The sequence below is a fragment of the Mustela putorius genome, unplaced genomic scaffold (assembly GCF_011764305.1).
Source record: "Mustela putorius furo isolate JIRA1106 unplaced genomic scaffold, ASM1176430v1.1 tig00003974_pilon_pilon_pilon, whole genome shotgun sequence".
NCBI lineage: Eukaryota > Metazoa > Chordata > Mammalia > Carnivora > Mustelidae > Mustela > Mustela putorius.
The window spans coordinates 15171626-15186506 of record NW_025422117.1 but is presented as its reverse complement, the minus strand read 5'-3'; the positions used below and the strand labels follow the sequence as shown (position 1 = coordinate 15186506).

At 37.5% G+C, this 14881-nt stretch overlaps 1 non-coding gene across 1 annotated transcript; it reads left to right on the top strand.

Moving 5' to 3' along the window:
* The first annotated feature begins 321 nt into the window (after window positions 1-321).
* Window positions 322-424, top strand: LOC123389481. The gene has a single exon (XR_006604072.1). It is a non-coding gene; the product is annotated as a U6 spliceosomal RNA (small nuclear RNA).
* The last annotated feature ends 14457 nt before the right edge of the window (window positions 425-14881 follow it).

Here is a 14881-nt window from a genome sequence, read left to right as displayed (position 1 = left end):
ACATTCATTTCACATTAAGAAAACATATAGCCAACACTAGACCATCAAGATACCTATTTTTTTTTTCTTCCAGCAGAGCCATTTGGCTTTAAAAAGGAATCCACAGTACTTGTTGTATTTAAGTCTAAAATAAACCTGAAAAGCAGCCATGGCGAATTGGTCCTCGTCTCCACCGCCGAAAGTGTGGTTGGGTTATCAGGGCAATTATTTATTGCTATTGAATAGGATATCATTACCATTGACTTAATTCTTTTTCCTATGGTCTAATCAAACAATTCTTCAGGATCTCCATATCAGGGTTTTAGGTGGTTCAAAGAATGCTTGCTTTGCCAGCACATATATCAAAATTGGAGGAACGCAGACAAGATGAGCTTGGCCCCTGAACAAAGATGACATGCAAATTTGTGAAGAATTCTGTATCTTTTCAAAGCCTTAATCACAACTAAAGAAGCTAACATTCATTGAGTTTTTAAAATGAGATTTTTACAATGTATCAGGTGGGACTATAAGCTCTTCTTATATATCATTTCATTTACTCTTTTAAAAACCATATGAGGTAGGAGTCTTCATTACCCTAACTTATGGATGAAAGACCTTTGAAGCAATGCCGCTGGGATTTGAGCAAGACAGGCTCTCTGGAATGTGCTCTTTTAACATTATATATATATATATATATTATATATCTCTCTCTTAATGTCCTTTATGATAACATATGTTTCATCTTATTTTTTTGTTTACAATAAGCCTGTAATATACGTGGTATACAAGGGTTACTGAAGTCACATCTTTGTTGAAGTGAGCCCCAGAAAAATTGAGTAATCAGCTTTAAATCAAATAATTAGAACAAAGCCGGTCATTCTGAATACAACACACACTCCTTCATTCATACTTAGGATGGCACTGACCTACCATTTGCACAAGCACACATCTGTGTCATTCTTCTGAACAGCTGTGATGATTTTGCCTCCATCCACGCCTAGCCACACTTTCTCCCTGGGTCCTGCCAGTGACTGAGAGTGCACATTGATGAGCTACACACGTATAAGCTGCAACCTTGGTCTTGTTAGCCATCTGAACTATATGCAGAGAAAGGAAGTATTCCAAAATGGAAAAGTAAAAAGAATAGCATGGAAGCATGGTATGCTTTATTTTTTTTCCCCCAGAGGGATGTTTCTTATTTGGTCACTAATCACAAATTATAATGCGATTCCATTTCAACTAGATTTTGGAAGCAACTCCAAGTCCTAATACATTGCCGCATTCCACGATATCACAAAAAGATAAAAGCCCACTGTCCTATCACATTGGTATGGGCCGGGAATGACACTAGCAAAACTGGCAATCTGAGAGTCCTCCCCCTCCCCACCTCCACTATGTCACAAGGAGTCATTGCTAAGTTAATGCTCCTTCCATTCACACATATTGGAAAAAAAAAAAAAAAACCTTATAGACAAAACTGTTATTTCTTTAGTTGGGCTCACATTCACGATCAGGCGCACTGGAATGATGGATGGATCCATCGCTGGAGGTAAAGGGGCAGCAGCTCGGAGCACCATGACTGGAGGGCTGGGGCTGCAGCGACTTTTGCCACAAGATGCTTTCCCTCGGGCATTGTAGATCATTTCTGCGCGAAGAGTTGCCTTGGGTGGTAGGCTAATAGGATTCACACGGGGGTTGCCGTGACACTGTGCATGTAAGGGACTGGAGATAGATTTCTTAATAGAAACAATAAGGAGGGCCACGTCAGCCACAAGAAGTCAGGGGGGAGAAGAATGATGTTCGCAAGAATTTGGGGTCTCCTCCTGAGCCCAGGTAAAGGAAGCCTTATCTTTGAATGAGTGAAAATTTATCCATCCAGAGTCAAGTCAGTTTCTACAGAAACTTCAAAATGTTTGTAGCTCTAGGGAATGAACGCAGATCTCTGAATCAAGGACAGGCATGGGATATAAGAATGGCTTATGCATCTGAAAAAAATTAGAAAGAATTTACATTAAGCTTCCTTCTGAGGAAGGAATGATTGAACTGAATGCTGTTTCTGGCTGTTAAGAAAATAGAGCCTAAAATTACAGTCTATAAATATTAAATTTTCACAAAATGAAGAAAGGGTAAGGAGTTGTGCAAGTTGTACGAGGATAGTACAGATAGTGGATTAAAGGCAAATTGGAATCAGACAGAGAATGAGCTTTTCTAGAACTATGAAAGATAGCTAGTGACTAAGATCAATGTTTTCCATTTACAGTAAAATCTCTCTAATTTGAAACCCAGGGAACCAAAACAATAGATTTTGAATGAGCTAAGTTTCGGTTTATTCTTTTCTTTTTAAATTAAAGAACAGCATAGAAATAGCCTTGAATTACATCTTGTTTTAAATAAACCAATATTGAAGTAATGAAGTCTTTACATATTATTTTAACAGATAATTCAAATTCCCCCTAATGTAGCCAGCTCCATACATTCATCTGTGAGCTACTGCCTAGTATGTGCCCAGCTCTCTGGCTGACGTCACCCACACAGTTAGCGGTTTTCATGTGACTAACTCACTTTCTGAGGGAAAGGCCTCTCTTATGTAGGCGGTTGAGAGGATGGTGACTCAGTATAGTTGATGAAAACCTTTTCTTCTTTGCACCTAACCAGTCATTGACAAGGAAAATAGTTTCACTTTTTTTCACAGGAAAATAGTTTATTCACAGGAATTAGTAACAAATTCGTGAATAGAGTTCTGGGCTTTAGAAACAAGGTCCATATCATGGGATATTTTCACTTCCTCCAAAGACTCTGTGTGGTCTTTTGACTGATAAAAGAGTCTTATCCAAAGTCCAGCTCTTGGACAGGGATCTGAATAGTGGTTTTGATGATGAACTACTCTGAGGTAACCATAGAGCTCCCTAAGAGAACCACCACTAAAAATTGACAAGCCTGGCTCAGACTGGTCACAGAAGGTGAAAAGACAGGATCATATTGCCTACAGAATGTTGTATGCAACAAACACATATACTTTAACCTTTATTCTACCTTAGGAGTAAAACAACAGGAGAGTTCTAAGTAAGTTAATTAGAAGAGAGGCAATAAAATTCTAGGTGTCTCCTAGACCTTTGCAGTCCAATGTGATAGCCCCTAGCCACATGTGGCATTGACCACTTGAAACGTGGCTACTCCAAAATGATAAAATACATATCAATTTTAAAGGTTTAGCATAAAAAAAGAATTTATAATATCTCATTACTTTTTATATTGTTTGCATGTCAAAGTGATGACATTTTGGTTATGTAAGGTTAAATAAACTATTTTATTAAAATTAATTTTACGGGATACCTGGGTGGCTCAGTCATTAAGAATCTGCCTTAGACTCAGGTCATGATCCCGAGGTCCTGGGATCGAGCCTCACATCGGGCTCCCTGCTCTGCGGAGAGCCTGCTTCTCCCTCTTCCTCTGCTGCTCCCCCTGCTTGTGCTTTCTCTCTCTGTATCAGATAAAAAAATATTTAAAAGTAAGTAAAAATAAATAAAATTAATTCTGCTTATTACCTTTTACACATTTTTAAAGAGGCTACTAGAAAATTGGACATTACACATGTGGTTCACATATGTAGCATTGATCTTACTTCTCTTGGACATGGAAAATCCATGAAATATAGTGTCCCTTTTTTTTTTTTTTGAAAGGATTCACTTTCTTGTTAAAGCCATACTACAACCCAAGTCTTGGCCATTGCCATTCTTCATTTTCTAGAGGAGAAAACTCAGGGGTTATGAAGCGTGCTCTAGGTTGTACAAATAGTAATTGGTGAAACCAGGTCTGCCTCACACCCAAATCCATGTTTTGTGTCAATCTTATTCAAGCATCTCTCTTTAATATTCTGCTGAGGTTATTTTTTAAGATGGACATGTGTGAAATGTGCTTTAAAAAACTGAATATTCAGTAAGAACTGAAACACACAATTTGTTAAACGTACTTAAAACAACTACAAACAACACACAGGCTAGCCAGGGTATATGGTCTGCCAGTATTTTCTGAAAACTTCTTCTCACAGGCATTTAGGAGGGACAGAAGTGGATGGACATGTGGAGTCCAGTTTAGGCATTCCAGACATTCCAGGCATTTCCCTGGCCACATGATTTATTCTTCATAGCAACTCTTAGAGGTGAGATAGCCTCAGAATGGTTAAGAGATTTATTTACTATCTCAGAGCTAGCTGGTCAGTAACATCGCCAAGACAGAACTCAAGACTGGTTTCTTCTCCCAGGCCATACTCTTTTTGGTTCACCTTTTAATTCAAGCCTAACTTTTTGGCAGCTGGTCTAGACTCTATGTTACCAGCTGCTCTGCTTCCAAAACACATTCTAACCCATGACCCAGACTGATTGAGGGTAGGGCCTGCCTGATAAAGAGAGGATATAGCCATAGCTTCCCTACATGTGGGTAAGATACAAGAATCAAATTTCCCTTGGCAACACCTGTGGTGTTCATAGAGTTGGAAGAAAATAATAAATCTAGTGTCTTGATGGAATACAAAGGTGAGAAACAAGGCAAATTGTTCACATTGGAATTCAAATTTCAGAGACCAGATTAAAAATGAGAGCTAAGATTTAAAGTCAAAATAGAAGAAACCAGAGAAGCCAATGATACCTAGAAGTAGAGGTTTGAGGAATTCTTCAGGCAGTAGGCAGAAATCTGGTACCATGTTAATGAGGTTTCCCGGCTGAACTGAATGGACATTCAAGGTATACCTAACCAAAGATGAGTCTCAAACGAAATCGACCTCGGCTCATGCTTGTCCATACCATCCATGGTGGGCTCATCAGTGCCTATAGCAGAGGGAAGACACCAGAAAGAAAGAATTTTCTATTTGTGTATGTAATAGTGTAATTTTGGGTTGACTATTCAGTTTTTGCCTTTTCATAAGATTCCTTAATTCTGGGCATTTCAGTTCCCAGATTTCAGGAAGTGCTTGAAATTTAATTGTGGTCTCATTGCTGCTCAGGTTCCAAGTGCCAGTGGCAATGCTCCACGGCTGATGTGACTTGGAGAGGTTTCCGTCCAGCCCTCTGAATCTTTGCCTGACTTCTGAGGCCACACTGTTGATCACTCTGCTGTCACATGGGGTCTGTAGATAGAAGAAGGAAATAAGGCTTTGAAGATCAGTTGGGATCAGAGTGAAGAAAGATACATTTTCCAGGATAAAGAGTTTGCCATTTATTCTCAAGGCAATGGGGGAACCTCGAAATTGTATGGACAGTGAAGTGGCATATCAAAGCGTGATTTATAGTGATTCATTTCAAGTTTCAGTGAATTTGTTTTGACTGCTCTTAACTAGATTGTGTTTCTTTACTAAAATTTAATTCTTGCTGTGGTTACCTGTTGCATATTACCAAATACATGGTAATTTCATTGAAAGGACAAAATTAAAGAATTTTCAGATTATTCATTTATATTCTTCTTTTGAAGAAAGTTTAAAATGCACGAAAGCTTTAAAGTCATTATTGGAAAATACTAAACTAGAATTATTCATGTGTTCTATATTTTCTTTTGTAAAAACAAAAAAAACTTTATTTTTTTAGAACTGCTTTAGGGTCCTATCAAAATGAAGAGGAAGGTATAGACTTTTCCCATACTTCCCCTATCCGCACACAGCCCTCACTTTATTAATATCCACCACCAGTATGGGACATTTGTTATAATTACTAAACCTACACTGATATGTCATATATTTTCTTTTTTTTTAATATTTTATTTATTTATTTGAGAGAGAGACAGAGATAAAGAGAGAGAGAGAGCGTGCATGAGAGGAGAGAGGAGAGCGGGAGAAGCAGACTCCCTGCTGAGCAGGGAGACGGTGCAGGACTCGATCCCAGGACTCCAGGATCATGAACTGAGCCAAAGGCAGTCACTTAACCAACTGAGCCATTCAGGTGCCCATGTCCTGTATTTTCTATCAGTTGATCAAAGCACTTGCTATTTGCTTCCAAGAGTTCAAAAGATAATTGAAATAAGCCAATTCTACTATTGAAAACTTTCACATATTCTATGTAGATAACTTTGTCTAAGTTTGTGTTACTGCATACCACGTTCAAACAATATTAGGGTAGTAAGTGAAATAGAAAGTGCTAAGATTTTTATGGCAGACTTTTCCCTATAAAATTTTAAAGAAATGTCAAGCACATTAAACCAAATAACTACTGAAATGTGTACATGCAAGTCTTCCAGTCTTCAAAAATATAGTGTTTTTAGACAGGCTTTGTTGTGTTGTTGTTCTGAATCTTCCTGGCATTTATAACAAATATCAGGCTCAAAAAAATGTCAGTTTCATTATAATAAGAACCAACATTGACGGAGCCTATATTATGATCCAGGCTTTGTTTATTCGTTCATTCATTCATCTCACAAATATTTGCTGAGGATCTAATAGATGCTAGACCACTATTAGCAATATTCTAAATGCTAGGTATGCAGCATTGAATAAGACAAATATCTTGACATCATGAAACTTTTACCTAGTAGGAAAAGCATATTTGTCCATCTTGTTTGGGGCATTTTTAATACGTGAGGTAGTATTATATATTTTCTGCTGATGAGAGGAATAGAACCAATGATGATGAAGGAGAGAGAGGATAATGGAGGTGCCTTGATTAAGTGAGAAGGGAAGGAAATAGAGCACACATATATTTATCTGACTCTATAACGTATGTCCTTTCCTTTCTTAATATGTGGGTGTGTATCTTCACCTTCCTTGGCATTTTATGCATATACATATACAAACATATACACATACTCATGTACATATATGAGTAGAGTGCCGTGGAGGTTAAAAACAGAATTGCTTAGCATCTTGTTCAAGAGGGATGGTTAGTAAATTAAGGTTAACTGTTTTAAAGGCAAGTGAAGTAATTTTAAGCAGAATTATAGAATGGATAAATATGTAATATACACATTAGACATTTATCTATATCACATATATGGTATATAATTTGAATTTATACATAACCATGGGAATATATTTGTTTTTTTAAAGTCATCAAAATTTTAGAGTTATCTTTATGCTACCTAGAAGATCTAAGAAAATTTCTCATTTTCCAGGTAATAAACGGCAGTACTGATCTGGATCCCTTGATACCAGGAAAGCTTTTGTGCAGGATTAAATGGGATTACCATCACGAGGCCCGCAGGGTGTTTGGTTTCGAATTAAAATATAGAAACCTTATTAACAAAATTTACATTTTTGCCCTAAGCTTAATCTAATTTTACTGATGTCATGGCCTCTAATAGACAACAATACTATAGAATGGCACAGGCCTCGTAACCCACCTCTGTCATTGTAATCAGAAGCTGATCACTACAGAGGAAAAATAGATGCATGAATTTTAAACTGGTCATCCCATGCACATTTAAAAAAATGTATTACAAACCAACATTTTATTTATGAAAACATTAAATGTTATATTACTACCAAAACTTTTTGTAGTACCCGGAAATTTACTCTAAAATGGAGAGTTTCCTTTTGCTCTTTGCCCAAGTACTGTCCTGTAGCTGACTGTCCTATTTCCCAAGACCAGTGACAGCGTCTTCATTCTCTCACAGAAACAATTTACCTGGACCCTCTACTGACAAGGCCTTAACCCCAAGGAATTGCTTTAATTGGCAACAGGCTTTGTGAGAAGGCAGCGGGGCCTTGGTTTTCCACCTTCTCCCACAGGGAATTCCTTTCACTGTCATTTACAGGAGTCTGGACAGAAAGGGTGGGTCTTCAAAGTGAAATATGGAAATAAGTTATTTTGAGACATTCTCAGTGATCCATTCTTAAATAGTCCTGCAAATTCTTTACTTATATATAAATGATCAAACAAATGAGGTAATTGAAGCCAGGGAGGGAGGCCATGTTATTGAGTCCAACATGCCCATTTACATGTATTTAAGAACTGCAGAATGATATGCTGATGGCCATAGTCCCAAAGTCAAGGACAATACCTTCAATTTGTAATCATATCAAATTGTTGTATATTCCAATGAAGAAAATATTCTCATACAGGATATTCTTTAAGTTTCACAAATTTACTTATCTGAAATTTTCTACAGTAGCATCCTAACAGCTTTCAGATCCAGGAAAAACAAGATGGAAGACCATATCCTTGGCTTGTTTATTCTCTAGGAAAGAGGACAGTTCTATATACTTTACTCTCAATTTATGGCAGACACACAATTCAACATGTTTTTGGTTTTTGGTTTTTAGTATAAAAAACTGGAAGTGTATATGTGCACTAAGAAAGAAGCAATTCTACCTAAAGCATGAGCACCACATGACCAAATCCTTTGGAGGTAATAAATAATGTCTGGATCTCAATGGAAAATTTGGAAGATAATTATTAAGATTAAAAAATCTAAAAATTGGGAAGGGAAGGATTCTGCCAACTTTAGTTCTGCCACAGATAGGCTTTGCCTATAGCTGACACAGAGAGAGAATAGGAAGTTACAGAAAAATTTGCTCTGGAAGGCTAAGGCAACTCCAGCTTACCCTGACATTACAGAAAATTCTGTCCAAAAGAAATAGAATGTAGTTTATAAATGTAAGTCTCACATATCATTTTAAATGTTCAGGTAGCCCTTTCTAAAAATAAATAAAGTTAATTTTAATCAAATATTTTATTTGACCCAATAAATCTAAAATATTATCATTTGAACATAAAATCAATAAAACAGTATTGAGATGTTCGCATTTTTTTTTCATATTAAGTCTTCAAAATACATTCTGTATTTACACTCAACATCTCAATTTGGGCTAACACCTTTCAAGGTAGGGCTCAGTAGCCTCACGTGGCCAGTAGCTACCGTTACAGATAGCAGTTTTAGAGCACGAATACACACGAAGACTTTCTCATTTTGTTCTTAGTTTTCTTTCTTCTTTCCTTCTTTTCTTCCCTCCCTTTCCTTCTTCTCTTCCCCTTTGTTTCTCATCCTTTCTCTCTCTCTCTTCTTCTGAGTCTGTCTGTGCATGCACTGAGGCTACAATAGTGAGCAATACAGACCTAAACCCTAAATCATAAAAACGCCACCTTCTTTCAAAAAAATTAAAAGCATGGTTCAAACATGAATAAAATAATATACACTAGTTAAAATTCAGACACAAATATGACTACAAGCCTTCTGGCAGCTGAGAGAAGGTGATAAGCAATATCAGTTACACAATTCACAGTATATATGGTCCACAGTCACAAAGATAAACTCAAACAAGTTTCTTCAGAGGAGAACAATTCTCCTCTGACTTCATCAATCTGAAGCCTTATAAACAAGCCAAAGTATGAGTACAAAAGGGTAGACTTCTCTATAAACTGTGCATGTGGTGATTTTTCAGAATAACTTGGAGACATAAGACTACAGATCTTCAGCTCTATAATGTACAAGAAACCATTACCATTTATGACTCACAAGATACCCATGGAAAACACCGATCTTTGTAAAATGACTTGGATTCTGAGAAAAAAAATTGTTTAATGAAACCATTATTATTGCTTTATTATTACATACCTTTTCTTCAATTCAAATTCCTGAACAGTTGGTTGGCCTTCTTTGTTATAGATATGAAAACCAGGAGATTATCACCTAGAACAGTGATATTACAGAGCTAGAACCAAGTCTTGTGAACAGAACATCACCAAGCCCACAAAATATGAAGAACCCACAAAAAGATAAGTGCCTTGGACTGAGGCTCTTTAAGAACTGAAATTCTTTTTTTTTTTTTTATGTGACACAAAGAGGTAGATTCATATGGACTTGACCATAAGAACTACTGAAAGTATTTTTTGCCACGTAATTTATTTATGCTAGAGGAATATCATTTTAAGTAGAATATTTAAATTTCCAAACAAATTGTATTAACATTGACATCTCTAATCAGCTAACTGAGGCTAAATAGGCAACTGCCTTACAATGCAAAGCTACCTTGGGAGTGGGATTGTGCTTCTCTTTAATATAGAAGGATTTCAAATAGGTAATCCTCTCAATCTCTCAAGAGGAACAACTTTAAGATTTTAATGGATCTTAAGGTCCACAAAATGTGGCCAATCACATCAGGCTTCCCTACCAACCTCCCTTCATTCAAACACACAACAGATAATGGTTTACTGTACATCAACTGTAGTTTCATCTAACGGTGAGTGGGACAAGGGAAAGGAATTCAGTGCATTATATAGTTTTTAAAAAGGGTATTGATATCATGCCACCATTATGTTCACTAGAAGACACAACTAAAATATCAAGGGTCCCTCAAGGCTAAATGAAATGGCTAAAGATGTATTTATTGATTTCTAAAGAAATATTACCAAGACACTGGAATAATAACTCACCACCCTCGTAATTGAAAGGGTCCTGGCTCTCTCTAAAACAGACAGAACTCCAAAATACACATGATGCTAAAACTATCTCATGATGTGCTGTGGAATGTGCTTGAATTGGGGAGGGAGGAGAAAAATGATTCAGACATTTAACTTGAACCAAATCTATTCTTTACCTTTTCTCTTATTGTTGATCTCTTATTTATTTCTCTTAAGACAAAAATTGTAATTAATTACTTTGAAATCCTGTGTGGAGCTGTAATCACCATCCATCATCTTAGGTTGACATACAATGCATTTATGCACTGAAAGCTTTCTAAATATACATGCAGGATGGGGATATAGAGACTCATATACATAGGAAAATCACCACCCACCCTTCAGGGAATTAGAATTTTTTTTCTCTCAAATAATAGGAACATGTGCAGTGACATATTCTTTTTTCTTTTTCATTGACAATTGTCTCCTTTTTTTGTAGATCCTAATGGTGAAATAATGGATCCTGCCAACCATTATGAGCTTAGACCCATCTGGGGACCCATAACTTTTATTGTGGTCCATTATCTGGCCATTAGAGTCCACAAGTGTCCTCAGTACAATTGTGTAACATTTTGCTGAGGGAAAGGTGTGGAAACTGTGGAGGCAGCAGGTTTTTTCTAGTATCTGAAGCCACGGAAACTCCAAAACCTCCTATATTGCGACCATTCATTTTCCTTATGCTGAAAATTTTATAGTGTATGCCTCTTGGATAAAGTTTCCTTATCCAGCCCTGCCAGAAAACCAAATATTCCACCCAGTACTGGCATGAAACATTCTTGTTTTCTTTTTCTAAGAGTGAGCAGTCCTGATACTAAGAGGGTTGGTTATATCTATTTAGCTCAGAAAGCAATATGCTCTGATTGTAGAGAATATTTACTCCCATTAATCATACCTTAGGTGCAAAAGTGACAAAAGGGATGTCTGGGTCTTCTCGAGAGCAGCGCTAACCACACGTGGTCTGCCTAAAGGAGGAAGACTGCTGCAAAGATAGGAGACACTCAAGCAACAGGAAGTGAAGACTCCTGTCTATGTGAGTCTCCTTACTGAAAGGAAGAAAGTACATCATTTTCGTTCTTGCCCCCTCTGTTAGCTACTGGCAAGAGCTTTGATATGCCCAGTCATCACCTATGTCATCATTACTTCCTATTTGTGTTACCCCTTTGATAACATCCCATACTTTGATTAATTTACAAATAAGCATAGTTCAAGATGGTTCATGTGTTTGCTGCCAGCTGTGGCCCATCTTGCTTTCAGAGGGCAGAAATTTTATTTCCTGGGCCCAATGTAGAGGGGGTGGAGCCCAGAAGAGGGCAAGTGCTTCCTAAGTAATATAGTAAAAGCTTCCCACTTCTCCTGTCATCCAGCTCCCAATCCTCTCATCATTTTGAAAAGCTTTATGGCTAGTTATCCCCACCTTAATTCTTGCATCAGACTCTACATCTTCCATTAACAGTAGCATCGGTGGGAAGTCTTTAGGTTAAGCCTGTCTCTACAGCACCCTGACCTGAGGGCAAAGAGACCATTACTGAGGCTGCTATAATGGTTTTCTTCGGATGTCTGTGAGTCTAAAAGTCGGGAAGCTTAATTAGGAAAGGCCAACAGATCACAGCATAGAATTCCCTGAAGTGGGTAATTTGTGTGTTTACTGACAAACACCATCTATACAGCAATGGCTATTTCACAATATTTAACCAGCGATGTTTACTAGGCACTTACTATGCGCTATACCTTGTGCTAGATGTCAAGAGTACTATGTTAAATGAGACAGATGAAAACCCCTGCTCTCCAAGTGTTTTCTTCTAGTGAAAAAAAGCAGAAAAAAATATAAATAATCAGACAATAAAATATCAAACAATTGCTATGAAGAGAATAGAAACATCCTGTTGGTAGGTGGCCAACATATATTAGGTGCTTAGGAAAGGCCCATCTCTGAGATGCTGACATTTACTCTAAGAAGCAAGTTGTCATGAGAGATCTGGATGTGAACATTGCATGGAAGGAAGCTGGAGCAAAGGCCCCAGGTCTCCACAATTGTAAAGTCCTCAAGGAATGGAGGGAAGTGCAGTGTGGCCACAAAGGAGTGAACAGACATGGAGGCTAAGGAGGAGCAATTAGTGAAATGGGAAGAGAAGGGGGTGGGGTGGTTCCAGAAGAGGGCAGCCAGGAGGTCAGATGCCAAACATGTTGTGGATTACACCTTAATTTTAATTACACCTTAATATAACAAAAAGCCTTGAAAGTTTTTAAGCAAGGTTGAGGGATTTTTTGGTAATTATTTTCTAAAAAGAGTAGTCAAGCCACCTTGTGGAAGACTACTTATCTGGAGGGGGTGGAGTTAAGAGTGGCATGAGGAGGATAAAAAAGATATGATATATATATACGCACACATACACATACACATACATATACATATACAGTGGAATACTACTCAGCCACGAAAAAGAATGAAGCCTTGCCATTTGCAATGACATGGATAGAACCTGAGAGTGTTACATTAAGTGAAACAAGTCAGTCAGAGAAAGACAAATACCATATGATTTCACTCATACGCGGAATATGAGAAACAGAATAGCGAACAAAGGGGGAAAAAAGAGACAGACCAAAAAGCCAGACTCTCAGATACAGAGAACAAACTGGTGGTTACCAGAGGTGGATTGGTATGGGAAGAATGGGTGAAACAGGAGAAAGGGATTAAGAATACACATACTGTGATGAGCACTGAGTCATGTATAGAATTGTGAAATCACTATATTGTATACCTGAAACTAATATAATGCTATATGTTCATTATACTTGGATAAAAATAATAAAATCTAAAAAAAAAATGGTGGTATAAAAAGTCAGGAGAGAATTATAATATTCCAGGCACTGTTAAACTCATCCTGCTTGAATTGGGGTAGACGTGATAACAAGGGGGAAAAATGTCTCCAAATTTCTCTACATTCAGGGTATACTTGAGCTATAGAATTAAAAGAACTTGCCAAGGTTTTAGTAGTGGGTATGGTAAGAGAAACAAAAAACCAAGATTCATCTCTAACAACTTTGTAAACAGTTCACTGAGCTGAGGGGAAGCTTGAGGGTGTGAACTGGGTGTTCTTTAGGGCCATGTGAAGTCTGAGTTTTCTCTTAGACATCCTGTGAATGATGTCAAGTAATAATAGATAAATGATGCTCGAAAGAGAATAGGGCTTAAAACAGATTTGAGCTTTAAAGGTACTAAAAAGAAGAAATTCTGGAGCCAAGTCCTTGATCTTTCCAACTTTCAGAGTAGAAGGAACCAGAAATGGAGGCTAAGAAGGAGCAACTGATGGAGTAGGAAGAAAGCGAGGGGTATGTGTTATCACAGTAGAAGATCCAAGGAGCTCCCCACATGCGTTTCAGGCATAGACGCCTGCAGCTAAGGCAGATTATTTATGTGCCCCACTGATCCACGCACAGAATTCTCTGGTTTTGTATATTATTCGTAGGTGCAGCAGTAAGCACAATGACATATCCATTCATTTTAAGTATCATACACCTGGCCTGGCTCTTTTTTCTTCTTCAGTAAACGTCGAAGTAAAAAGCTTTTTGAATAAGGGCTTTCCCAAATGGCATGTTTCCCCAACGCAATTTGCTGAAGTTTGGGGATGAAGGCATATTTGTCATGGCCGTTGGCCCTTTCTCCATTTGAGACTCAGTTGTTCCACCACCACACACTGTTGTTGTGTGTACAAATCTGTTAGGCAAATGCACGTGCTGCCTAATAAAACACCAACACCTTTACAGCAATCACATCTGGTCAGAGCATTGTTAAAAGAAATGCTCTGGTACATTGAGCTCTATACAACTACACACACATATGGTTTTACTTATACATTTGGTGTGTAAGTACTTAGACATTTGGTGTATACATTACATACATTACATTAATTAGACATTACTTATGTACATTACATTGCTTATACTTTAGGTATATAAACATTCTATGGTTCTGTGCAATTCTCACCACTGTTGTTTATGTGTAATTATTACTGCTTGGTACTCAAGATGTTTACTAGAGAATACTCCCTCCTTTCTTTAAGAGGGTACACTAGAACAACAGATCCTCTCATATTTTAATGTCATATTTATTAAACTGGGTTATTCACAACCAGCAGAGTGACTTTTTCTGCTTAAGCATGTTCTTGTGGCTAAAGCTCTTCACTGTCTTTTCATTGCCTATGGGACCAAGTCACAATCCTACTAAGTGGTATATAAAGTCCTTCCTGACTTGGCCTTTGGCTACTTTTACAGTCTTTTCTATTAGCAGACAACCGAATATCCTATGTCCTAGTTTCAAATATCCTCTGTTGCTATTTGTGACTATTTACAGATGCAGACGCTTCCCTCTGTTTCCTACTATAAACCCTTAGTTTGATACTATTTCTTCTGCTTGAAATGCCTTTTCTTTTCCCTCAGTATCACCTATCCCAAAAATCCCCAATTTTACACTTTTTATTCTGTGATCGATGACTTATACTTTATTTATCTCTGTCTTCTCAGAA